This window comes from Balaenoptera borealis, assembly GCF_965194805.1.
Source record: "Balaenoptera borealis genome assembly, chromosome: 6".
Classification (NCBI taxonomy): domain Eukaryota; kingdom Metazoa; phylum Chordata; class Mammalia; order Artiodactyla; family Balaenopteridae; genus Balaenoptera; species Balaenoptera borealis.
This window is the reverse complement of record NC_138863.1, coordinates 45,738,650-45,764,402: the sequence shown is the minus strand read 5'-3', so window position 1 is coordinate 45,764,402 and position 25,753 is coordinate 45,738,650. Positions and strand designations below refer to the sequence as shown.

The window sequence follows — 25,753 nt, the reverse complement described above, 5'->3', positions numbered from 1 at the left end:
CTAAAAATAGAACTACCATACGACCCAGCAATCCCACTACTGGGCATATACCCTGAGAAAACCATAATTCAAAAAGAGTCATGTACCACAATGTTCATTGCAACACTATTTACAGTAGCCAGGACATGGAAGCAACCTAAGTGTCCATCGATAGATGAATGGATAAAGAAGATGTGGCACATATATACAATGGAATATTACTCAGCCATAAAAAGAAATGAAACTGAGTTATTTGTAGTGAGGTTGGTGGACCTAGAGTCTGTCATACAGAGTGAAGTAAGTCAGAAAGAGAAAAACAAATACCATATGCTAACACATATATATGGAATCTAAAAAAAAAAAAAAAAGATTCTGAAGAACCTAGGGGCAGGACAGGAATAAAGATGCAGATGTAGAGAATGGACTTGAGGACATGGGGAGGGGGAAGGGTAAGCTGGGACAAAGTGAGAGAGTAGCATTGACATATATACACTACCAAATGTAAAATAGATAGCTAGTGGGAAGCAGCAGCATAGCACAGGGAGATCAGCTGGGTGCTTTGTGACCACCTAGAGGGGTGGGATAGGGAGGGTGGGAGGGAGGTGCAAGAGGGAGGGGATATGGGTATATATGTATGCATATAGCTGATTCACTTTGTTATACAGCAGAAACTAACACAAAAATGTAAAGCAATTATACTCCAATAAAGATGTTAAAAAAAAAAAAGGGCAGAAGTACTAAATAGACATTTCTCCAAACAAGACATTCAGATGGCCAAGAGGCACATGAAAAGCTGCTCAACATCACTAATTATTAGGGAAATGCAAGTCAAAACTACAGTGAGGTATCACCTCACACCAGTCAGAATGGGCATCATCAGAAAATCTACAAACAATAAATGCTGAAGGGGGTGTGGAGAAAAGGGAATCCTCTTGCACTGTTGGTGGGAATGTAAATTGATACAGCCACTATGGAGAACAGTATGGACGTTCCTTAAAAAGCTAAAAATAGAATTACCATGTGACCCAGTGATCCCACTACTGGGCATATACCCAGAGAAAACCATAATTCAAAAAGACACATGCACCCCAATGTTCATTGCAGCACTATTTACGATAGCCAGGTCATGGAAGCAACCTAAATGCCCATTGACAGACGAATGGATAAAGAAGATGTGGTACATTTATACAGTGGAATATTACTCAGCTATAAGAAGGAACGAAATTGGGTCACTTGTAGAGACGTGGATGGACCTAGAGACTGTCATACAGAGTGAAGTAAGTCAGAAAGAGAAAAACAAATATCGTTTATTAATGCATATATGTGGAATCTAGAAAAATGGTACAGATGAACCGGTTTGCAAGGCAGAAATAGAGACACAGATGTAGAGAACAAATGTATGGACACCAAGGGGGGAAAGCAGGGGGTGGGGGGTGGGATGAATTGGGAGATCGGGGTTGACATATATACACTAATACATATAAAATAGATAACTAATAAGAACCTGCTGTATAGCACAGGGAACTCCACTTGACTGTACAGTACAAACTAACACAACATTGTAAAACAACTATACCCCTATTAAAAAAAATTTTTGAAAAAAAAAAATGAGAGACAACCAGACATAATGTCCTTCCTTACATATTGCAGTAGGAGGCTCAAACTACTTGTGAAATGCTCTTGCCAAATTTATAACATGGATCCCATCAAGTCCCAGATCTATCATGTTTTTAAACTTTTATTTTGTGATAGCAGACATTCAGAAAAGTTGCAAGAACTGTACAAAGAATTTTCGTATTCCTTTTTTCCACCTCCTCAAATATTAAGATTTTCCTACATTTGTTTTCCTCCTTCTCCTCCTCCTTCTCACTTTCTTTCTCTCCCTCTGTCTGACTGTATGTATGCATAAATATATATAGATATATTCACATATATATGTATTTTTTTCTGAACCATTTGAGAAATGTTACAGATATGACACTTTACATCTAAACACTTCAGGTGTATTTTTAAAAACTAGGACATTCTCTTACTTAGCCACAGCACAATGATGAAAATCAGGAAATAATTATAATATAAAAATATGAATTTTTTATATAGACCTTATCAAATTTTGTCACTTATCATAATGTCCTTTATAGCAAAATAAAATTTCATATTATGCGTTGCTTTTGTTTTCATGCCTCTTTAGCATTCTTTAATCTGTCACAGTTCTTCAGTCTTCCTTTGTCATTTACGATACTAGCATTTTTGAAAAGCACAGCTTACTTGTTTTTTTTTTTCCTTTGTATACTATCTCTAGATTTGGGTACCTTCCATTATATGGGAAATAGAGTAGATAGAAGAACATATTAAAAAACACCACAGGGAGCAATCCAGAATATGACAAATTCCACAAAACAAAAGATCTGCTTTCATCAACAAATAAATGACAATAGGAAAGAAAGGGTAATTATTATGGATTTTAAAAACTTAGGAAATAGTCCTAATGCAATACGTAGAACTGGTTTGGATTCTAATTTTAACAAGCCAACTTTAAAATACATGTGTGTAGCAGCGAGAGAAATTTGAAACTGGATATTAGATGACATAAAGAATTAGAGTTAATTTTTAGATGTGATAATGGTATCATTATATTTAAAAAAAAATAGTTCTTATCCCTTGGAGATACAAGCTGAATTATTTATAGTTAATATGAAGACATGTGTGGTACTTATTTTAAAAAATCTATTCAGGGTTGAAAATGGTAGGCATAGATAAACATTGATAAGTGTTGCTTAATTGCTTAGGGTGAGAGGTACTTGGGGATTTGTTATACCATTCTTTTACTTTTGTGTAAGTTTGAAAGTTTCCATAATGAAAAAGTTAAAAAGAAAGGGTTGAATGCCTTACCATGAGACTATTAAGTGATCAAAATCCATGAGCTCATGAAGCATGGGTTATCTGATGCATCCACACATAAAGTCTGGTATGCACATTAGGGAAAGTCTAATGGATGGAATCTGGTCCAAGAAAGTTCTGGACACACAAATAATTTGCATGAAACAGTGACTCTTGTTTACAAGGAGCTTCTTCTTATTCCACCACTCTCTCAACTTAAATCAGTGTCTCAGATGGCCTCCCAGAGAACTTTTTACAACCAGTTGATTAAAGAGAAAAATATTTTAGTCTGCTTTAGGGCTCCACACCATAAGCATATAGCAGCTGAAAGTGCAATTCTGTGGTAGAAAGCTTTACTTAGGTGGGTTCTAAAGGGTGGTGGAAGTAGAAAACATCCTCTGTAGCAAAATTTTACACTTTGCCTGAGATGAGCTGAGGTTAAGATTTGCATTAATCACAGATAACTGTTAACAATATGTGTGGCTGGTCAGGAACAGAATTAAAGGATGAATGACAAGACATTTTGTGAAAATTCATGGATCTTTCAAAATAGGCTCAGAGTACAAAAAAACAGTTCCTTTGTGTAGGAGGTTCTTAACATCCAAGTGGAAGGAAAGAACTGCCATGTGGGTGCCGATCAGCCCTCTTCCCCTCACTTCAGTCCTAGATCCATGGGCTTATGTTGGCAAAGATGGATTTTATTTTAACCATATGACAGTTGCCATTCCTTTTTTAATTTTAACTGGTCAATAGCTTAACTCCCCTTCAGGTTTTTGGAGAATTCCCCACATGACGAGTCTTGCTGGCAGTAGAGTACATTCTTCTCTCGTTATAAAACCTGAAAATGCTGCTTTCTTTCCTAGCCCCCCCTTGGAGTTAAGGTGCAAACACAAGACATTTATAAGATATGTCTACCTCAGACTTTGAATCAGGAGCTAGTGAGGCTAAGATTGGAACATACATGTATTCTCCCAGGAGGTCATAGTGATAAACAGGAAGATTTAGTTCTTAGGTTAGCAATGGCAGAGGATCTGATGGTAGCACCCAGAGTTTAATATATTCAGAGTGGGTTTATGTGAAAATTAAATGAATTTTTATGTGTAATTGTGTTGCACAATGTCCTGACTGGTTGTGCTCTTAACAGCTCATTCATGCCACTGAGATATGGATGTCACATTAAAAATAATTGTGGTTAATTTTAAGGTGACTCAGATCTTATTCTGTTTCTCTCGTTTCCTCTCATTGCTCATACTCAGTTCTTTTGGTTCTGCCCTCTTCTTATTGGTGATGTAGTTGAAAGGAATATCTGGACTTGCTTTTTTTCCCTGAATCACCTTTAATTATATGATTTATCCTTTGAGTGAAAGTCTTTCTTGTTCCTTTATTTAGCCAGGCTTTCAAAATACATTAATCTAGCCCAAGTACAGACACTGGGTTCCCATTTATCTATAAAAGGGAATCTAATACTGAAAACAAAGTACTACAAAAACAATCTAGTAGACTTATTTTCTCCATTTTAACTTTCATGTATTTATCTCATCTCTTCCTAAATATTTAAAGTAAAATCTCAAAGACATTTAAAGTTTGGTTCAGATAACTTTCTATCTGTTATATGCAACTTCAACAGTTTAAAAACGTATATTCTACTTATAGAAGAATTATTAAAAACTTTGCTACCAAAGGAAGAAAACTATAACAGATACAAGGATGGATTCTAGAATATCAGAAGGTAGAAATTATTCTTTATAGTATATTCAATTGGATCAATGTTTAATGTGATTTTAAAAAACTAATGCACCCTGTCTTTCTCTTTATTTTTCCTATTCAGATTGAAACATAATCAACCAGCCAATCAGTAATCATTCTAAACAACTGATTCAGATCTGTTGCTAGTTAGATTAGGGTTACAGACTTGAAAATGGAAAGAATCAGAACTTGAAAGGGAAAAAGGGCTACTACTGAGGATGAAAATAATATAGTAAGAAAAGACAAGTGACAGAGCATTGACACTGAAGACCACCTTTATAACTGCCCATCCTCCTTGCTATTTACCTTCACCCGGTCACAGACAATGGGCAGCATACAGAGACCATTGTGTGCTTGTACTTTGGCAGGTTAGCAGAGTGTTCTTGTTGAGCAAGACAAAGCAGGTCAAGGTTTATTATTATTTTATAAACTTGCTGATATCATTAAATGAAATAAAGCAAAACAAAAACAATTAAGCAAAAGACTTTGCCTCTACTCAATTTAATTGAAATATTGCTGTGTTCTTTGCTTTCCATATTACTGAAATCCACATAAAAAGGATAATAATGGAGTCCTTTTGTTATGGGCATGGTTTCCCTCACAGATTCTTAAGGAATCCCTTGGCAGCCTTTACAGCGAGGTTGTAGAGAATCTGCCACAAAGAGAGGCAGTACTAAGCCAAAGTAAAGTGAACTTTTCAGTTTCATCATGCCCTAACAGAGACTATTGTGAAAACCTGCTGACTTACAGGGTATTTAGGGCAGTAGCTTTACTTTTGAGGGTCTTCAACTATGGAAAAAGGGGGACTCTGTTACTTTTTGTGTAAATAAAATGTCCTGCAATTGTTCCAATGTTTTCCTTCCCACCAAGCCCAAAAGGAAGTTACAGGGAGCAAGTGAAGTACAATACTATTTATCTCTTTTTGCTGTACAACGGGAAATTGTATTGATAAGACTTTAAGTTGCTGATTAATAATGAAATGAGTGATGTGTATTTTTCTTTTTGAGGCATTCTTCCTAGGACAGTACTGAATTTTTACTAGTGCTACAGTGGCTTTCTCTAATATTAGATTGTATATCTCCATGAATAAAGTAAGCTATAAAAATCTTCTCATGTTGGTTTCATGGGGGAAAAAACACCCCTGAAAACCATATGTATAAAGAAATATAACCGTTAGTAGATAATTTTAAACCACACTGATCTGTCACAGGCAGGAAAATATTTTAATGACTAGCTATGGTTATCTTGACTGAGCATCTCCTTATTTATTACCTTTCTAACTAGTTTCTTTCAAATATTAAATTAACATTGAGATCCTCTTACCATGGCAAGTAAGTGGCTAACGTGTTTTTCCAAAACTCTGTGGGGAGTTGTAATTGTCTGTGGAGGATTTTCCTAAATGCTGAAATGCTCTCCCTGGTTCCCAATGACTAAGTTCCAATTTGGCTTTACTTTTTATAGCAAGACTGGGAAACCATTTTTTCCCAGAGAAACATCTTATGTTTAACTAATGTTTCTGCAGAACAAAAGGTAAAACAAAGACAGCCTGAAACCGAATGCTCGCAGCATTTAGACCGTATGTCCATTTGTGGTTCAGGCCGAGGGGACAGGTATTTCTTACTCTTAGCAGTAAATTTTAGAGTGAGCGAACTAACCAGGCACCTTCAGCTCTTCTGAGTCAGGGAATCAGGCTGGGAATGTGTCGGTGAGATGAGGCTTAGCCCTGGCCAAAGTCTGGAAAGTCTCGGTCTGATACTGTGAGCTTCTGGGGCTGGGTCCAACGCTGACTTAAAACAGGAAATGTGTGCTCCGATGGCGCTCCGTCAGACCTAGTTGGGTCTGAGACGTGCAGAAATCACAAAACGTACTTGAGGCTTTATAGCTCCAACTGGTAAATTCAACATTAAGCCTCTCTTTCCTGCTTTCTGACCTAATTCTCCCCCATAATTGTGTTTTAATGCTACCAAGTGTATTTTGGCTTTTGGTTAAGTAGAAAAGCAGAAGTCTACGACGTGTGCCATGTCTCTGAATTTGAGACTGCAATGATATCATAACTAAAGGGAGCACCATTAATCACATGGGGCAGGCTAGAAAATCAGGGACGGAGACTTTTTTTTAATAATAAAAGCCAGACTAAAATTGAAGGGGTGAGAGGAAAATGCTGAAAGAAAAAAAAAATCTTAAAGTATACTTTAACACTTGGAAATATTTAAACTGAGCTATTTAAAATTTATTTACATGCATATATATTATATACATGGAAAATATATACACCTATGCAATGTACACATATATAATATATATAAATAATGTATTGCTATTGATATACTTACTACAACTTTGTACTTACTATATACATATTTTCAAAAATTTAAATAAATATTAAGTTTAGAGAAATGTATTTTGCTTGAACTTTAAATGATACTCTTTCTTATTTTTAACAATCCATTTACCATTAGAGGTACTACCTTTAAAACAGTCAACCCTTCCCACTTTGTTGAGTTTAAGGGTGAAATGGAGACTACGTCAAAGAAATTATGCAGAGGCAGTAACAGTGATAAAAGTTGAAAGTAAAATGACATTGATGGTGAATCCCAGACACCTTTCTCCCAAAGAAAGTCTCATGTAAATCATATGATGATTTGTTCTCTCTGTAATTTAAAAGAATGACTTAATAAGGATGTAATGGAGTAGAAAAATTTACTCATGTACGTGAATATATATTATACAGAAAAAGTAATATTACATTCTGTGAATGAGATAAAAAGCCTGAAACTACATGACTTTATATAAAGTAAATCATGATTTTTGTATAATTATCAAAACCTTTAGCTGGTAATAGTTCTGTGAGTCTAAGTCAGAAGAGTGAAATGAATTGAAAACTTAGATCTCAGAGATAACCATCTAGTTCTTCTAATAAAAACGAGCAACTCACTCAAATTTGGAGTATTTGTTTTCTTTTCCAGACAGCTTTGTTTATAGAAAGATAATATCTCAGACTTTCTTCGATATTCAGGCCTCAGAACAGCTGAAGCATCATTACTTCCATGAACATTTAAAATTTCTGGCAGAGACCATTATTATTCTATGGTTCTTAATTAGGTTGGTCAAAGTTGATTGTCTCAACAAATTCAGTACTCAAGTCCAGAACAAAGTTAAAAAAAAAAAGTCAACCATGCCATATTCCAATTATTTCTATCATATAACCTCATTAAAGGAAATGAGATTCATGGCTTCATATTTCACTGAGATGAAACTTAGCTAGTCTTGTTGCCAAGTGGCCATAAAACACGATACATCTTAATACATTTAAAATGCATTCATCCACATTTCCATTTATTTAGCAAGGCACTCTACTAGGGGTTTGTGAGTAGTCTGGCTAGAATAAGCAAAACCATGTCCCATAAAATCACAGATGTTGTGTCTTGAGTGGCTAGAAGAAATGTGAAAGTTACTCTGACAAATGATATAATTCATTACTATTTTACCCTCATTTATTTCCTTAAAGGAGATAAGATGTAACATAGGAATGGGGATGGGAAGGTATACGGTGGAAGGGTGAAGGGAAGTGGGATGAAAGGAATCAAAACGTACGTAACTAGAAGAACTCAGAGATGGAAGGCAATCAAAGTTTTGTTTATTCACTTATCTCTGTTCAGTGTGATAAATCTTTGCTTTAATATTTCTTTTTAATAGCTTGTTTTTTTTATTTTAGATCTGTGGAAACTCATTCAGGAGTTCTTATGTCATTTACCATAAAAGTAGTCTTTCTATATTCATCCACCAAAATTGAAAACTGGTACTCAAACAAATACATGTACACACATGTTCATCGCAGCATTATTCACAATAGTCAAAAGGTGAAAGCAGGCCAATGGCCATCACTGGATAAATGGATAAACAAATGGTGGTATATACACACAATAGAATATTATTCGTCCAGAGAAAGGAATGAAGTACTGATAATGTGCTTCACCATGGACATATATCAAAAATATTATGTTACGTGAAAGAAGCCAAATGCAAAAGGTAACATATGATTTTATTTATATAAAATATCCCAAAGAAATAAACCCATGGGGACAAATGCAGATTGGTGGTTGCCAGGGGGTAGAAAATGGGGCTATGAAGGGGCAATTTCTTAATGGGTATAGGCTTTCCTCTTGGGGTCATGAAAATATTTTGGAACTGGGTAGAGGTGGTGATTGCACAACATTGTAAACGTCCTATATATCACTGGATTGTTCACTTTAAAATGGTTAATTTAAATATTATGTGAATTTCACCTCAATGAAAATTTATTTTATTTTTTTTTAAAGTAGCCCTTCTAGTCAGTAATATGCAAAGTAAATTGGCTTTTCAAAAGTAAAAAAAAAAATATATTGCCACTCATAGAAAAGAAATAATTATAATAAAATTTGAAAAATTTGTAGAGCATTTAATACACATTCCTATGAGCATACTGATTTTCTCATCGCTAGAAGTTATATCTTCAAAAACTTCTGTATTTTCAATAGGATCTGGAGATTTAAAGCCATCCATATATATTTCATATTTTCAGTAAAGTTATTAAACATCATTCTAATACAAGTGACTCCCCTGTATTATAATGTTTTAAATTAATATCTCTAATTTTGTAAAATATTTAATCTGTCTAGTACTCAGTTCCTCTGACTATAAATAGAAGCAGTTAACTTGCCAGTGAATGTGAACCAGGGGCATACAACAGAAATACTCAAGTATACTCTCTGTCCCAAATCTTGTGAGTCAGAAGTGAGGAGACAGTGTCTTGGCAGGCATGTTTTGAAAAATCTCCATCTTCTCACATTTTGATTATTAACTATGAGATCCAATGGCCTCTGCTGTCCCTTACTTTTAATATTTTATATTGAAAGTAACATATTTATGGCCAGATTATGAACCAATACCATTAGTGGACTTTCATACATTTAAACCATAATTACAAATATCTTCTCAATAATACTTTAGGTTATTTTGTTTTACATGATTAGTTACATAAGTTGCTTACCAATTTTAATTCTGCATGTGTAGATAAACTAGCTTTTAACTGTTGGATTTTCATTTCTTCTTTTAGGACTATATATATATATATATATACACACACACGGTATACATATATACATATATATATATGGGATACTTGCAAAGTGTATTAAGAATCTACTGCTTTCAATTATTGCAAAATTTCTATTCTCTACAGATTATTCACTGAAGAATGTGATTACTCATAAAATGACATGAGGTAGTATTTTTTGTGGGTAGCCACAAAAATAGGCAATCAGACAGCCACTTATTGCAACAAACAATTCTTGATGAACTGCATTCTGAAGACTGTAGAAGTCAACCACGGGGACTCAAAAATTACCCCAAACACTAATATTGAACTTGAACCAGAGTGGAAAGGTAATAGATAATATATAAAACTTAAAGACCAAAAACAACTGTAGACTCTGGACCTAATTTGAATCACCCCAAGTACCCTCCCAAAAGGAATCATATAGTCATCAAGGAGGAAAAATAACAACATACACAACTCAAACATGAAGATATTTGATATTCCTGATTCAAAATATTTTCTCATATTCCTAAAAGCCTGTTAGGTGCTATGGAATATAGTGGAATGTAGTGTACAGTTTTCTTCTGTTTCATGTTTGTTTGCGGGGGGAAGGGAGGATTTTCCTGTCTTGAGAGAAGCTCATATATCAGTTCTGACCTTTTTTATACAATTTCCTGAAAGGATAATGTCAGGGGCAGGGAAGTTGCATACTTTGTTTCTCATTTGTTTTTGCTGGAGAACTAACTTTGCCCTCTTTCTCTATATGGCCACATTACTACAGGATATCACCGTTTCTCCTTATATATGAATCTTCTCTAGAAGCAATACTTCTCCAAAACTACAACCTATGGTCCCACGTACTTTTAAGCCCCTTCCTCAAGCCATTCAGACCATATTAAGTGGAGAAATTGAAACGTGTATGATTTCTTTGAAACATGTATATAATTTGACAGCTGTTCAATGATAACTCAACAAGAATCCAAATAATTTATGTTTCATGCCTCTAGGAAAGACAAAGCTTAGAAATTTATTTTAATTTTGTGTGTGTGTGTGTGTTCTCTGAAATATTTAATATTGACCTTAAGCTTAATTCATCTGCCAAAAAATAACTTGGCAATTATTAGGGATTTCCAACATAGCTAGTTAGCTGTGCTGGTAAAGAAATACTTATTTAAACATGTTTATGAGGGAAAAGTTTTCATCATTGCTGTTATAGAAAATATAGTTATATGAAATATCTGATGTACTCTAGGTTCAAGAGAATTAATTTAAAAACTATTTAATATCATATCAAATATTATATTGAAAAGGACTTTCAAAATGTAAAGCTCAAAAAAAATTAGGCACTGTATTTATCAGTTAATTATTAATTAATTATTAATCAACCAGAACCAAGATAGATATTTATCAGTGTTCCTTACTCCAAGGGCAATGCTTTTCTCTTACAATATGCTAGTGTATTTTATAATATATATATTTTATTTGTTGAAGACCATTACAGTAAGTTATTGTTATCAACATTATTATCACATTTAGGCATTTTTTATGGATGCTTGTTTTTAAAAGTTGAAAAAGGAGTTAGAGAAAGAATGGGAGGATTCCACATCGATTTATTTCTAAGAACCATGTATGAGTTCAGCAAGGAAGCTAATATGACAGAGTAAAAACACATTGCCTTTGAAGTTTTACTCTAATACTTATTGCTTGTATGACCTTGCTTAAGTTACCTGTGAGCAGGTAACTTAATCCCACTAAGCCTCAGTATTCTCATTTGTAAATTGGATGACTAGGACTGTGAGGTTGAATGAGGTTAATGCATAGTCATGTACATAGAAGGCACTTAGTACTTGTTATTTTCTGATCCTCCCATATTGCCCCACAGCAAACACCAACTGTTATATAACAGAACAGTAGAATATACAACATATAATTCTTTTAAGTTATATTTATATTTATTTTTTAATATCTATCATCTGCATAGTACTTTACTAAATGTATGAGAAATTGTATAAATTTTGATATTTGATTCTTTCATGAAATGATCATGAACTCTAATGAAAAGACAAGATACACAAAACATTTCCTCATACAAATGAGTGTAAAATAGTAAAAAAAAAAAAAAGGGTTATGAAAGACTTTAAATTCAATATATTAAGATTTATGCTTACAAAAATATATGAAGCCGATTATAATAATATCTTTCTTTTTTTTTAAACAAGGACAAGCAAAGAGTGTTACGGCTAATTTTTAAATGAATGATAAAGACAATGTCCTTCCTCCCAGATGACACAGACAGGATTTCCTGAAAAATGGGACTATGTTAAGACTTTTAACCTCTTTTATATTTTGTACTGCTTTGGAGGGAGATTGGCGAAGAGTTCCTTGGATTACAATCAGCAGTGGGGCTAGTTGCTTCTCCACCTTCAATGTTGGCGTGGAGATGCTAGAACAGTCATTAAGCATCAGCATTTTGACTTTCGCCCATCATCACAACCAGCCACCCCTTGGGCACCAAAATAGGTTTCCCTTGTCACACTAACTGGCCATGTTGTAACACTAAATAAAACACTATAGTGTCATAGTGGCGCTCTCTGAAATGCCATCAGCCGCTCAACTCCTTCTTTGGAATTAATAAAAATTGACACTTGTTACTGGCTATTAGAAACAAAAAATAAAGACAATGTTCTATATTTTCTGTCTTCTCTTGCATGGGAAGCTCCATAAGTACAGAGATCTTTGTCTCTTTGTTTACTGATCTATCCCATGCACATAGACCAGAGCCAAGCAGATGCTCAATAAATGTTATTTTTAAACAAATATTGAATGAATTCAAAGGATAATGATTCCCATGGCATAATCAACGAGAATATTGTGAGTGAGCTGAAACATAAAAATAATCCTGACAGATGGGTAGGTTTGGATAAGTAGTGGGATAGGAGGATGGTCTCCACTCAGTCCTTCTGAGTGGAAGGACTGGCTTAGGTATTACTGAGTACTTTTTATTATTCAGATAGACATCTGATATATTATACAAACTAGCAGGGAAGACAGGCATTAACCATGACAAAAGCTGCCAAGAAGCCAATTAAGGAAGGAGAATAGCCAACTGGCTTTAGCAAAAAGATTCCTTATAACTTTAAGATTACTTTCAGTAAAGTGCTGAAGATGGAGGCCAGATTGCAGATCAGTTATGAAAGGGGGATAAAACAGAGCCAGTGGGTCTTTCAAAATGTTTGGTAGTGAAGAAATTATGTATATGCCAGTAGTTAAGCTCAAGTAATTTTTAAAAATATTGTCTATAAAATAAGAGAAGCTTGAGCATGTTTAAAGAGTAATAAGAAAGACAGAGAGGTTGAAGATATCAAGTGAATCAAGGGTAATTGCTTATATAAGTTTCCTCAAAATTAAGGAAGGTATCTAATTCCAATCAAAAAGGAGTAAACTTGTACAGGAGTACATACTGTGGTAAGCAAATAAGCTACATATTTTTTTGTTTTTTAAAGTTTTATCACAAAAATGTTCAAATATTCAGAAAGGACATAAGAATTGTATAATACACACCCATATTCTCATCACTTTGATTCTGTGATTAACATTTGGTGATATTAATCATGTATTTATCCATATTTCCATCCTATTCATGTACATATCTGTCTTATTTTTGACATATTTCAAAGTTGTAAATGTCAGTACATGTCACTGCTAAATCTTTCAAAGTGTGTATCATTAACTATCGTTCAATATTTCTAAAACGTTTTTGTGATAAAATATACAAATGTGAAAAGCACAAATATTGATTGTTCCATTGATTGAATATGTTTGGAAAATGCATTTACCTAGGTGAGCCAAACATCTGGCAAGGTATAAAATATTTCCATCACCTCCCCAAAATTCTCTTATGTTGCTTTTCCTTGCCCTCATCCCACTGTTCTGGTTCTTTTTAACCACAGATCAGTTTTCCCTGTTCTAGAACCTGATATGAATGGAATGATGCAGTATGTATGTACTCTTTTGCATACTTTTTGTTTTGAGTTTCACCCATGTTGTTGCAGATATCTGCAATTTGTGCTGTTTTATTACTAAATAGCAATCCATTTGTACGAATATAACACAACTTTCTTATTTATTTTCCTCTTGATGGATACCTGAGCTTCAGACAGTTTTATAAAACATATAAAACATATGAAAATTCTTGAACAAGTCTCCTTATGAACATATGCTTTCTTTTTCTTGGGTAAATACCTAGGAATGGAATTTCTGAGCTTGCGGAATATATATGTTTAAATTTTGAGTAACTGACAGAGCTTTTTTCAAATATGGTAATAGCATTGAAGAATTTTTCCCATAATTATATGAGATTTCTAGATTATTTTATATTTAATTTCAGTAATTCTGATTGATATATATCTTACTGCTATTTTATTTTGCATTTTCCTGATGATCTCCAAAGCATCTGTTCAAATATTTTGTCTATTTTTACTGGGTTGTTTGTCTTTTTGGTATTGAATCCTAGGAGTTCTTTATATACCCAAGAAACCAGTCATTTTTTTTTTAAATATATGTTTTGTGAATAGCTTATCCCAACCTACACCTTACTTATTAATTTTCTTTTTTAAAGAAATCACTTTATTGAGGTATGATTGACATCAAAAAATCTGTATGTATACAACTTGCTGAGTTTGGATATAATTATATATCCATGAAACCATCACCACAATCTTTGCCATAAACATATCCATCACCTCAAAAAATTTTCTCTCATTTTCTTTATGTGTGTGTGTGTGTGTGTGTGTGTGTGTGTGTGTGTGTGTATATATATATATATATATATATATATATATATATATGGTGTGTGTGTGTGTGACAAGAATACTTAACACTTAACACAAGAACACCTAATACAAAACAGTGGTATTAACTATAGGCACAATGCTGTACAGTAGATATTTAGGACATATTCATCTTATATAACTGAAACATTGTACCCTTTGACTAATATCTCCCTATCTCCCCCTTCCCTCAGCCCCTGGCAACTACCATTCTACTCTCTACTTCTGTGAGGTTGACTGTTTTATATTCTTCGTGTAAGTGATATCATATAGTATTTGTCCTTCTGTGACTGGCTTATTTCACTTAGCATACTGTCCTCCAGGTATATTCATGTTGCTGCAAATGGCAGGATTTCCTTCTGAATAATATCCTATTGTATGTATATACCACCTTTTCTTTATCCACTCATTCACTGATGGACATTTATACTGTTTCCATATCTTGGCTATTGTTTAAAAAAAAAAAGCTTCAATAAATATGGGAGTGCAGCTATCTCTTTAAAATACTGATTTCAATTTCTTTGAATATATACCCAGAAGTGGGATTGCTGGATCATTCAATTTTTAAATTTCTGAGGAACCTCCATACTGTTTTCTATAGTGGCTACGTCAGTTTATATTCCCAAATTTCTGTGTAATTTTTTCTTCTTATAGCATTCTTTTCCAAAGGTATTGTCTATAATAATTCATTATAGTGTTTGTAATAAAAAAGTAGTTATATATCCCTTTCCCTAATTTTGATTAAGAATTGTGGCCATATATTTACACTGATCAAATGTGTGAATGGACACAACTCAGTCTTAGTTTATACAACTTTGTATAACAAAATTTATTCAACAAAATAAAAGTCTATCATGTTCCTATATCTGGATGTTTAAATTTATTTTTTTCTTCCCATTTGCCTGATTTTGTATCACATGGACACAATTCAACTTAAGAAAGTACACAGAACATGGCATGGCTGTTATAATAATGAATTTTCAATTGAAATATAAATCTTGTATTCTGCTTCTCTAAGAGTTCTTGGGAGTTTTCACAATATAAATCATTAACAAGAATGAAACTGGTTGCAACTGGCATTTATCTCTAAGAATCAATTGGCAAAATGAATTTTATTGTTAAAGCTACAAAGAAAGTCAGAACAGGACATCAAATTTCTGACTGCTTGAATGAAATCCTTTAGGTCTAGTATCTATATTAGCAAGACAATTACAGCAAAATTTTTATGCTTAAAGACATTTCTGCTTTCTCCAGTTGCCTGAGTTGAGTCATTACCTCTGAGAGAATCCATTTGGTGGCAAGGGAGAGATTGGTTATGTTCACTATGTGCTTTGTGTGAAAGCCAAAGTATATTTTTCTTTTCAGTGTAGCAGTTATAGGATCAATTTCTGCTGTATTGGTACCATAGAACGTATTTGCAGTATGTCTAGTGTTAGTAGACCAAATCTGCCTCTAGGCTTCTGTTTGCTTTCCTGAGAAACAATAGTTAGGTAGTGATGGAATCCCATCTGTACAAATCTTTCAACAAGTCTCAAAATGACATTAAAAGAAGTAAAGAGTGACATAATTTTATCTCTGGATGTAATAAAATAACAAGAATTTAGGGCAACAAATGAGGATCTAGGCCAGCTAAGCTTAGGTAAACCTTGATTAGATTGTGGCCAAACATTGAGTGGTAATATCTGGAAAATTATTTCATAAGACTGTGGATGACAGGAATCAAGTATGCAAAAATCTGTGATATTTCAGATTTTAGATTCTCTTAGGATTGAAAAAACACTCTCCTCTAGAAAATACAACTCCAAACCCTATAACTAATTTAGAAGACAGGACAAAAGATACTGTTTTAATGAAATGTCTAGTGTTTGTTTATGGAGTTATCAACAACTGTGATGTAATAAAATCGTATTCAAGTAGTACCCTGGTTGTAATAAGAGTACAAATTAGAACATATTATTATCAAACACTTCCTTGAAGTATGTTTGTACAGTGCATATATAAACAGATATATCAACCACAGAATAGGTCTGAGGAGTGTATTTATTACCTAATAATCAGAAATCCCCAGATTTTTCCCTCCCATAATTATTGGCTATTACTACGCTAAAATCATCGCTTTACTGACAAGATGGTGTTTGAAATCCTCATTCAGAGTTAATTTTTGAGTTAATATGTAGTCTTAGAATGGAAAGTATCAAACTATAGAATTTCGGGAATGAAAAGCTATAATGCTCACATTTCTTTCCTGTTAGTTTTTCATTTATTTCCTATTGTTCTGACATGTATGGATTGATATATCAGATTGTCTCATACATCCTTGAAAAAAGTCAGTTTATGTATAAAATTTTGAGCAATATTTAATAAATTTGATTTAATTAATAAATATAGAAAGCTGCATTTCATAATTGCAAAATAAGCATTATTTTCAAATGCACATAAAACATTTACCAAAATGACTATTATTTTTTCCATAAAGCAAGTCTTAACAAATTTTAAAGACCTAATATCCTATAGAGTATGTCTTCTAACCATTGTTAGATTAATCTAGAACATACTCAATATTAGAAACGAACAGATCCAGAAATATTTGGAAATTAAACAATACAATTCTTAATAACCAATGGGCCCAATTACAAAGAAAATTAGAAAATACTTGGAACTGAGTGCTTATGAAAATATGATATATTATAACTTGTAGAATGCAGCTAACTCTACTTAGAGGAAAAACTTTTGCCTCAAGTGCATATACTAGAAAAGAATAAAAGCTGAGAAATAACTTACCAAAAGGAATATAAGAAGAAATAGAAAATTTGAACAGCTTTATAATTATTAAAGAAGTTAAATCTATAATTAAAAAAAAATTTTCCCCAAAGAAATTTCCAAACCCTACTGGTAAATCCTTTCTTAAAACAAGGAAAAAATAGCACTTATCTTATACAAACTCTTCCAAAAATATATGCATTTAAAAAATGTTTCTCAGCCCTTTTTATAAGGCTAGCATAATCTTGATATCAAAACTTAAAAAAGCACTCCAAGAAGAGAAAATTAAGGCCAACCTCTATTTTGAACATACATGAAAAATCTAAACAAAATAATAGCAAACAAAATACAGTGTTATATTAGAAAAATAATACATTATGCTGGGGGGGATTATTACAGAAATAAAAGATTGATTTAACTTTTGAAAGTTAATCAATCACTGTAATTCAACAGTTTAAAAGAAAAATCATATAATCATCTCAATAGTTACAGAAAATTACTTACACCTATTCAAATACCTAGCAAAAATCCAGTAAAAGATGTGCAAAATTTCTACACAGAAAACCATAAACACTATTGAGACAAATTAAAGAAGATCTAGATAAATGGAGAACATTCCCATATTCATGAATATGGATACTCAATAATATAAGGATATATTGTCTCCTTAAATTTATTTATGACTTCATTTCAATCCCATTTAAAATCCCAACAGGACTGAAAAGATCTAGGCCAGGATTCTACAGACTATAGCTTGTGGGCCAAATTTGGGCCTACTGCCTAGTTTATAAATAAATTTTTATTGGAACACAGCCACACCCATCCTTTTACATATTGTCTATGGCTGCTTTTGAGTTACAACAGCAGAGTTGAGTAGTTATGATGGATACTATGTGTCCTCCAAAGTGGGAAATGTTTACTGTCTGTCCCTTTATGGAAAACCTTGGCCAAGTCTTGGTCTAGACAAACTTAAAGTAGAAGAACAAATGTGGGGGCTAATACTACTGAATATCAACACATTATAAAGTAGTTAAATAGTTAACTACGTTTATTATAAGAGTATTTTAACATTATGTGATAGACAAACACAGACAAATAAACCAACATAACAGATTATAGAGTTCAGAAACAGATCCACACTTAAATGGACATTTGATTTAAGACCAGAGTAGTGAGAAAAGCATTATGTTTTCAATGAAGGTGCAAAGTCAACTCTATAGCCTATGGAAAAAAATTAATCCTGATCCTTATCTTACGCACAGGGGAACTATAGATCTAAATATAAAATATCAAACAATATAGTTGGTAGTTGAAATCATAGAAGAATATCTTTATAATAGCCTTATTAGGGCACAAAAATACTACCAACAAGGGAAAATTTTTATTAATTGTATGACATTAAAATTAGAAATTTCTCTTCACCCCAAACACCATTAAAAGATGAAATGCATAGCCACAGTGAAAGAAAATTTTTTTATATACAAAATAAACCAAGGAAACAGAATATATAAGGAATCCCTGAACACACATCGGACTTCCGGTTTCAACTCTGACCTGTAAAGAGCTTGTAAATTATCACTCCCATCCTTACAAGAAAAAGCCGGACAATCAGACAACCAACAACTTTTGTTTGACCCATCAGAGAACTGAGGTTTCAGGAAAAACCACCATCACAATCTGGAGGGACAGGCAAATCCAGAAAGTCAAGGTCAAGATCGGATTACCTAGAGTAGCAGCCACAGGAGCCATACATTGGTAAGAGCGCTTAATGGTAAATTTGGTGAATTGCTGGAGGTTGAAAGTGGGCTAGCATGAAAGCCAGAAACTCCTGGGGACCTCCACCCGTTGGTAGGTTTTACCTCCAGGAAACCCACCAGGTTCTCATTGTGAACATCTGGGGGGAAAAAAAAAACCCTTCTTGGTTCTGGAAGAGAGAGGGAAAGAGTAATCACTTTGAAACACTCTTAGAGCCTTCTCCATAACAAAAGTCTATGCTAAAGGGAAAAGTATTTTTCTAAGCCTTATCCTATCTGGGGGAAGGGAATTCCTTCCAATCCATCTCCCCCTAGCACTCTTGCTTCTCCAAAGGGGAAGGGGAGCAACAAAATGTAGTCACAGGCGTTAGGGCTTAGAAGAAATAGATTGAGAGTGCTGCAACCAGAGAAGGGAGTTGGGGAACAGGGAGAAAAAAAATGTGTCACTGGAGATAGAATTTGTGAACATCATGGCCCTGAGACACAGGTCCACGAAAAAGATTAAGATTTAATTAGAAGATTACAGAATGTTCCACTCACACCTCGCCATTTATAGACTACTTTTTCACATTTATAGAATACTCCATCCAACAATAGCAGGACACATTCTCTTCTCAAGCTCATATGGAACATTCACTCATATAGACCATAAAACGCACCTTAACACATTTAAAAGACTAGAAATCATACAAATTATGTTCTCTGACCACAATGGAATTAAACTAGAAATAAATAACAAAAAAATAGCTGAAAAAATCCTAAATATTTGGAAATTAAACAACATACAGTACTTCTAAATAACCCCTGTGTCAAAGGAGTCTCAAGAGAAACTAAAGAATCCTCATAAGAGATAGAAAGCAAAGACAAGTTGAATTTAGTAAAGTGGGGGAAAAGTCTTGCACAGGCGGTTCACAAGAAAGGATTTTCAAATAGCTGATAAATATGTGAAAAATTGCTCAACATAGTCATCAGAAAAATGCAAATTAAAATGATAAAATTTTAAAAATGACAGCTGTAGATGGTGAGAAGGACAGAAGTCAGCTGGAATGCTGATGAGAGTATAAACTGGTATGATAACTTTGGAAAACTGTTTGGCAGTATCTGAACATGTGCATATGCTATGATCCAAGACTTTCTCCTCAAGGAATATACCAAGCAGTAATGTGCCAAAACGTTTTTTTAAGTACAAGAATTTTCACAGAATGATTCATAATACCCAAACCAGAACATAATCTAAATAGTCCTCGGTAGTAGAAGGCATAACTGAATTGTGGCACAATAATACAATGGACACAATTGGCATAGAAAATAACCAAACATGCTACATGCAACAACATGAATGAATCTCAAATCAAAAACCTGAATGAAAGACTCAACCAGAAGCGATCCAAATGGTATGATTCCTTTCATATAAAATTCAAAAAGAGGCAAAAATAATTATTGATATTAGAAGGCAGAATAGTGGTTACCTGTGGGGAGGTAGGATAGAGTGATAAGGCGGGTGATGCCCAGAGGGTATTTCTAATATGCTGGTGATATTTCATTTCTTGACTTTGTTTGTTACATGATCTGTTCTTTTTGGGACAATTCATCAACCTATACACTTTGATTTTATGTATTTTCCACAAGCTGCTTCACTTCGATAAAAAGGATTTATTTTTAAAATTGAAGATAAAATACCAAATTTCATGGTGTGGAATACTGCCCTTATTGTTCCAGCACTTATGGCTCCATACCACCTAAGTACTCTTATTCTCTGCATCTAAGACATTAATATAGTCTTAAGATATTTAAAGAGCTGTTTCAGCAGACTCTTGCTTTCTGTAGGAAAATATAAAGTTGTTCATTTTGCAAGTTTGACTTACATTTCAAGAAGTTATGTGATTTCCTGTTTGATAGATGAAAGGTCCTTGTTTAAATAATAAATGACCGCTCTGTGTCCTCTACAGTATTAGAAAAACATCCTTCTGTAAAATTCTTTTTAAGTTTTCAGTTTCTTTTCAGGGTTATTGATATTCTATCCAATGTCAGAGAAGTGGGCTGAAATACCTGTGGTTGGATTCCTGTAAGCTCAGGGCCAGGGTCCTCAGTGTTGCTAGCTTAACTGCTTTATGTTTCTTCTTACAGGTGTACCTAATTCACCTTAATGCATTAATAGAGCTTGATTATTCTTTAGCTTTAAGATGACACTTTTTTGTCCATACAGCAAATAAGAAAGTATAGAATTTTAAGTCAGATTGCAATTCGATAAATGTACCTGGTCTTTGATGATTAGACTATTAAAGATGCAAGGGTAACTAATTTAACTAAAGGATTTTCTTTAGGTAGCCACACAGCAAATTGCATTCTTGTATTAATATAGAATCACTAGAATTCTAATTCAAATAGTTAATTCTCCCCAAAATATTTTTCATTATTTTGGGGACAAAGTGATCCACAATTTCTTTTTTTCTTTTTTTTTTTTTTTTAATTCTGGACAAATTTTATGTTTGAGTCTACAAAATTGCATGAAGACTAAACTCGAGAGACTTCCTATCATTCTAAAATTCCTCACAAATCATTTTTAGGACACTTTCTTATAAATATCACCCTTGAAAGCACATACAATTCCATTTGTTCCACATTTTATGATCTTAACCTACATAGGGCTGAACTCAGTTATTCATGGAATATCAAATATGATAGGAAGACAAACCTGAGAGAAACATTTACAATACAATAGCATAACTTGCTAAATTCCTCATCACCATTCTCTGAAAAAAACTTCTCAAGCCTTTCTCCTTTTTATTTTAACAATGGATTGAGGAAAATGTGCGATTTTCTCTTGACCTGAAAATATTTCAATGCACGGTGATCTTGCCCGACGGATTTAGTATTTTCTGCATAACTGATACAGGAACTCCTATACGGCTCTCTTCCATCCTATTGTAAAGGTCAGAAAAAAGCAGCAAGCTGGGAGGGAAATAGCTTATTGCCAGAGTAGTAATGTCTGAAGGCTTTCAAAGTATGTTGGCTTTCCCCTCCTTCCAACTGTTTGTCTCCATTTTCTTCTTACAGCTCACAAAACATAGGGGTTTTGTTGTTGTTAACACAGCTGTTCTTTGTAGGTTTTTTTTTTTTTTCCTTCTCCAGATTAAAGTCCTATCTCTCCTTAGTTTGATTCTCTATGCAGTATTTGACTTGCTCAGTTCCTGCCTGATTGCATCAATGAGCTCTGCTTTTAGCTTAGTTAATTCTTTTCTCATTTCATCTAAAATGTCCTGCTTCAGCCTGTCATAGTACAGTCCCTCCGCCTGGACTCCGTTGGCACTGGGCTGTGACGAGGGTGCAGATTTTGGTCTGTGTAATGAATCATAGAACCTGTTGTCAAAACAATCTGATTTTTCCTTGGAGAATCCCATCTGGAACAACAGACTTGCTGCCATTCATTGTATTTGTTCTTTCCCAAGGTTTTCTTGTCGGTTCAGGTGTACTTGTTGAAGAGGCCTTAGAAGTTACCGGCTCTGAATTTTCATTTTGTCCTCTTTTTGTTCTGTTTCTATTGTTGATCCCTTTTCAGCAATTCTTCTCCTCCTGGCCAGCAGGGCACTCACTCCTTCCATTAAACCACTACCCCTCTAAAGGAAGGGGTCCATTTCCACGACCCATATCTGTTTTAGATGAGGCCGAATTCACACCAGTGGTGTTCCCTCCGCTTGGGAAGGAGGCATCCTCCATCCTTGACACTTTCCTAAGTTTTGCTCCAGCAATTGCAGCTGCAAGTCCAGTTAAAGGGCGATTGTCTTCAGACATGGATCCCGAAAAAAATCCAGATGCAGGGAGGGGAGGAGGTGATGAGGGAGAAGGGGGTACTTGATTAGGAAGAGGTGATGGAGGAGGCGGAGGCGGGGGCCCTGAGGACGGAAGTGGAGGGAGTGGAGGAGGTCCTGGGAGAGGAGGGAGTGCTGCTGATGCCTGGGCAGGACCTGGCGGAGGTGGAGGCGGGAGTGGAGGTGCAGGTGGTCCCAAGACAGTGCCCTGTTGGGCTGGAGTCTCGGCCAGCTGAGAGACTGCCTGCAAGCCTGGCTCAGAAGAAGAGGCTCCCAGCACAGAGTTTAGAGGAACCTCCACAGAGGCAGGGGCAGCTGCAGAGGGAGAAGGGAGAACACTAGGCTTGGATGAGGGAGTTGAGGCAATAGGGGTGCTTGGAGGAGAAGCTCTCATCCACAGTGTGAGAGTGGTGCGAGGGAAGGTGGCGGCGGGCTGGTAGAGACACTGGACATGTGAGAGTCGAGCAGCCCGCTGGGTGCCGCTGGTGATGGAGGCATCTGGGGCACAGAAGAAGAAACACAACCGGGGAGGACAGGCCTTGGACCAGTAGCTCTGCCTGGGGGAGAGAGGAGACAGAGGGAGGGGAGAGAAATTGGAAGTAGACCAGGCACAGAGCTTCATAGCTGGAGGTTGAAGAGAGGGTGTGTTCACAGGAGAAGAAGGTCAAGAGTTTTTGTTCAGAGGACGAGGAACTGTAGCATAATGGGGAAGAACAGGGTGGAAGGCTGAACCTAGAGATGTTGCAAAACGTGTCTCGGAGCGTCGAAGTGGTGGTGTAGTGGGTGTGGAAGTAGGTGGCAAAGCGGTCACTACAGCATAATCAGGAGTGGCCTCTGACACTGGAGCTGAGATGACTTTAGCATATGATGGAGGAGGTGCTGAAGCAGGCTGGCAACTGGTACACTCAGGAAGTGGAGCATTATACAGGGAGCTGTCGGAGGATGGAACGGCATTTGACATTCTTCGCTCTCGCTCGCATTCCGGTGGCTCCCTTTCTAGCTGCTCTTGCCGCTGTCTTTCTTGCCTTTCCTGGTCCAGCCTCTCCCGCTCTTGTCTCTTCCGCTCCAGGCGATTCTGACGTTCCCTTTCTTGTCTCTCTCTCTCTCCAGCTGCTCCTGTTCTAGTCTCTCCCTCTTCAGCCTTTCCCTTTCTAACCTCTCCCTCTCCAATCTCTCCCTTTCCATTCTTTCTCTCTCCAGCCTTTCCCTCTCCAGCTCCTTTTGTTGTTGCTGTTCTTGTTGTTGCCTTCTTTGAATTTCCGATTCTTCTTGTGATGGGCCATTCTGAACTTGGGCAGGTAATTGTGAATTTTGTCTAGGCAATGTTGGCCCTGTTTCCTGTGAATTCAACACTTCTAAGGCATGCATCATGGCACTTGCGAAGACATTGGCATCTTCTTTGCTGCCAAAGTTGAGACCATACACCTGTCTAGCATCCCACCATTGGTGGAAGGTCTGTGTAGCTTGATTGTACTTCAACCCTTTAGGAATGGCACAATTTATCACTACCTGATGGTCCTGAATCTTCCTGCCCACCACTCTGAATGTGTTGTTGCCTGTATGATGATATATATGAACTCTGCTGAACCTGGTTGAACCACCAGCTGGCATCCACTTTTTATTGGCATCATCATAGACCATCAAAGCAGTTCTTGCCTGACAGATACTCTGTTCACTTATTATTTTAAATGTATCATGCCACTCCTTTCTGGTCTGCAGAGTTTCTGCTGAAAAATCAGCTGATAACCTTATGGGAGTTCCCTTGTATGTTATTTGTTGCTTTTCTCTTGCTGCTTTTAATATTTTCTCTTTATCTTTAATTTTTGTCATTTTGATTACAATGTGTCATGGTGTATTCCTCTGTGGGTTTATCCTGTATGGAACTCTCCATGCTTCCTGGACTTGGATGATTGTTTCCTTTCCCAGGTTAGGGAAGTTTTCAGTTATTATCTCTTCAAATATGTTCTCAGGCCATTTCTCTCTCTCTCTTCTCCTTCTGGGACCCCTATAATGTGAATGTTATTGTGCTTAATGTTGTTCCAGAGGTCTCTTACAATGTCCTCATTTCTTTTCATTCTTTTTTCTTTTTTCTGCTCCACAGTAGTGATTTCTCCTACTCTGTCTTCCAGCTCACTGATCCATTCTGCTTCATTTACTCTACTATTGATTCCTTCCAGTGTGTTTTTCACTTCAGTTATTGTATTGTTCAACTCTGTTTGGTTGTTCTTTATATTTTCTAACTCTGTTAAAAAATCCTTCTAACTTATCCATTTTTCTCCCGAGTCCTTGGATCACCTTTACAATCGTTACTCTGAACTCTTTCTCAGGTAGATTGCCTATCTCCACATCACTTGGTTCTCCTGGAGTTTTATCTTGTTCCTTCATCTGAAACACATTCCTCTGCCACCTCATTTTGGGTTAATTACGTTTCTCAACTTTGGAGGAGTAGCCTTCTGTAGGAGACATCCTATGGGTCCTAGCAGTGCACTCACTCAAGGGCCAGGGGCCAGCGGTCCCAAGGTAGTGACTGGCCTGCATTTGCAGACTACAGGCTGCTGGATCGTAGTTTTAATCCTTCTGATTTCTGCCGCCTGGTGGGTGAGGCTGGTCTAGAAGCTTGTGTAGGCTTCCTGGCAGGAAGGGCTGATGCCTGCCCACTGGTGGGTGGAGCTGGGTCCTGGCCCTCTGGTAGGCAGGGCTGTGTGATCATGAAGTCTTTAGGCAACCTGTCTGCTAATGAGTGGGGCTGTGTTCCCACCTGTTGTTTGGCCTGAGGCACCCGACACTGAAGCCTACAGGCTGTTGGGTGGGGGCAGGTTTTTGTGCTAATGACCCAAGCAGGATGTCTGCCTCAAGGAGAGTTCATGCAGATGAATAATTCCCAGTATATCTGCCACCAGCTTTTATGGCCCCAGCATG

At 35.7% G+C, this 25,753-nt stretch overlaps 1 pseudogene across 1 annotated transcript; it reads right to left on the bottom strand.

Annotated features, from left to right (window-relative positions):
* Window positions 1-22,155: 22,155 nt before the first annotated feature.
* Window positions 22,156-25,501, bottom strand: LOC309631292 (protein enabled homolog pseudogene; annotated as a pseudogene). The gene has a single exon. The product of its transcript is annotated as a protein enabled homolog pseudogene (transcript).
* Window positions 25,502-25,753: the final 252 nt, after the last annotated feature.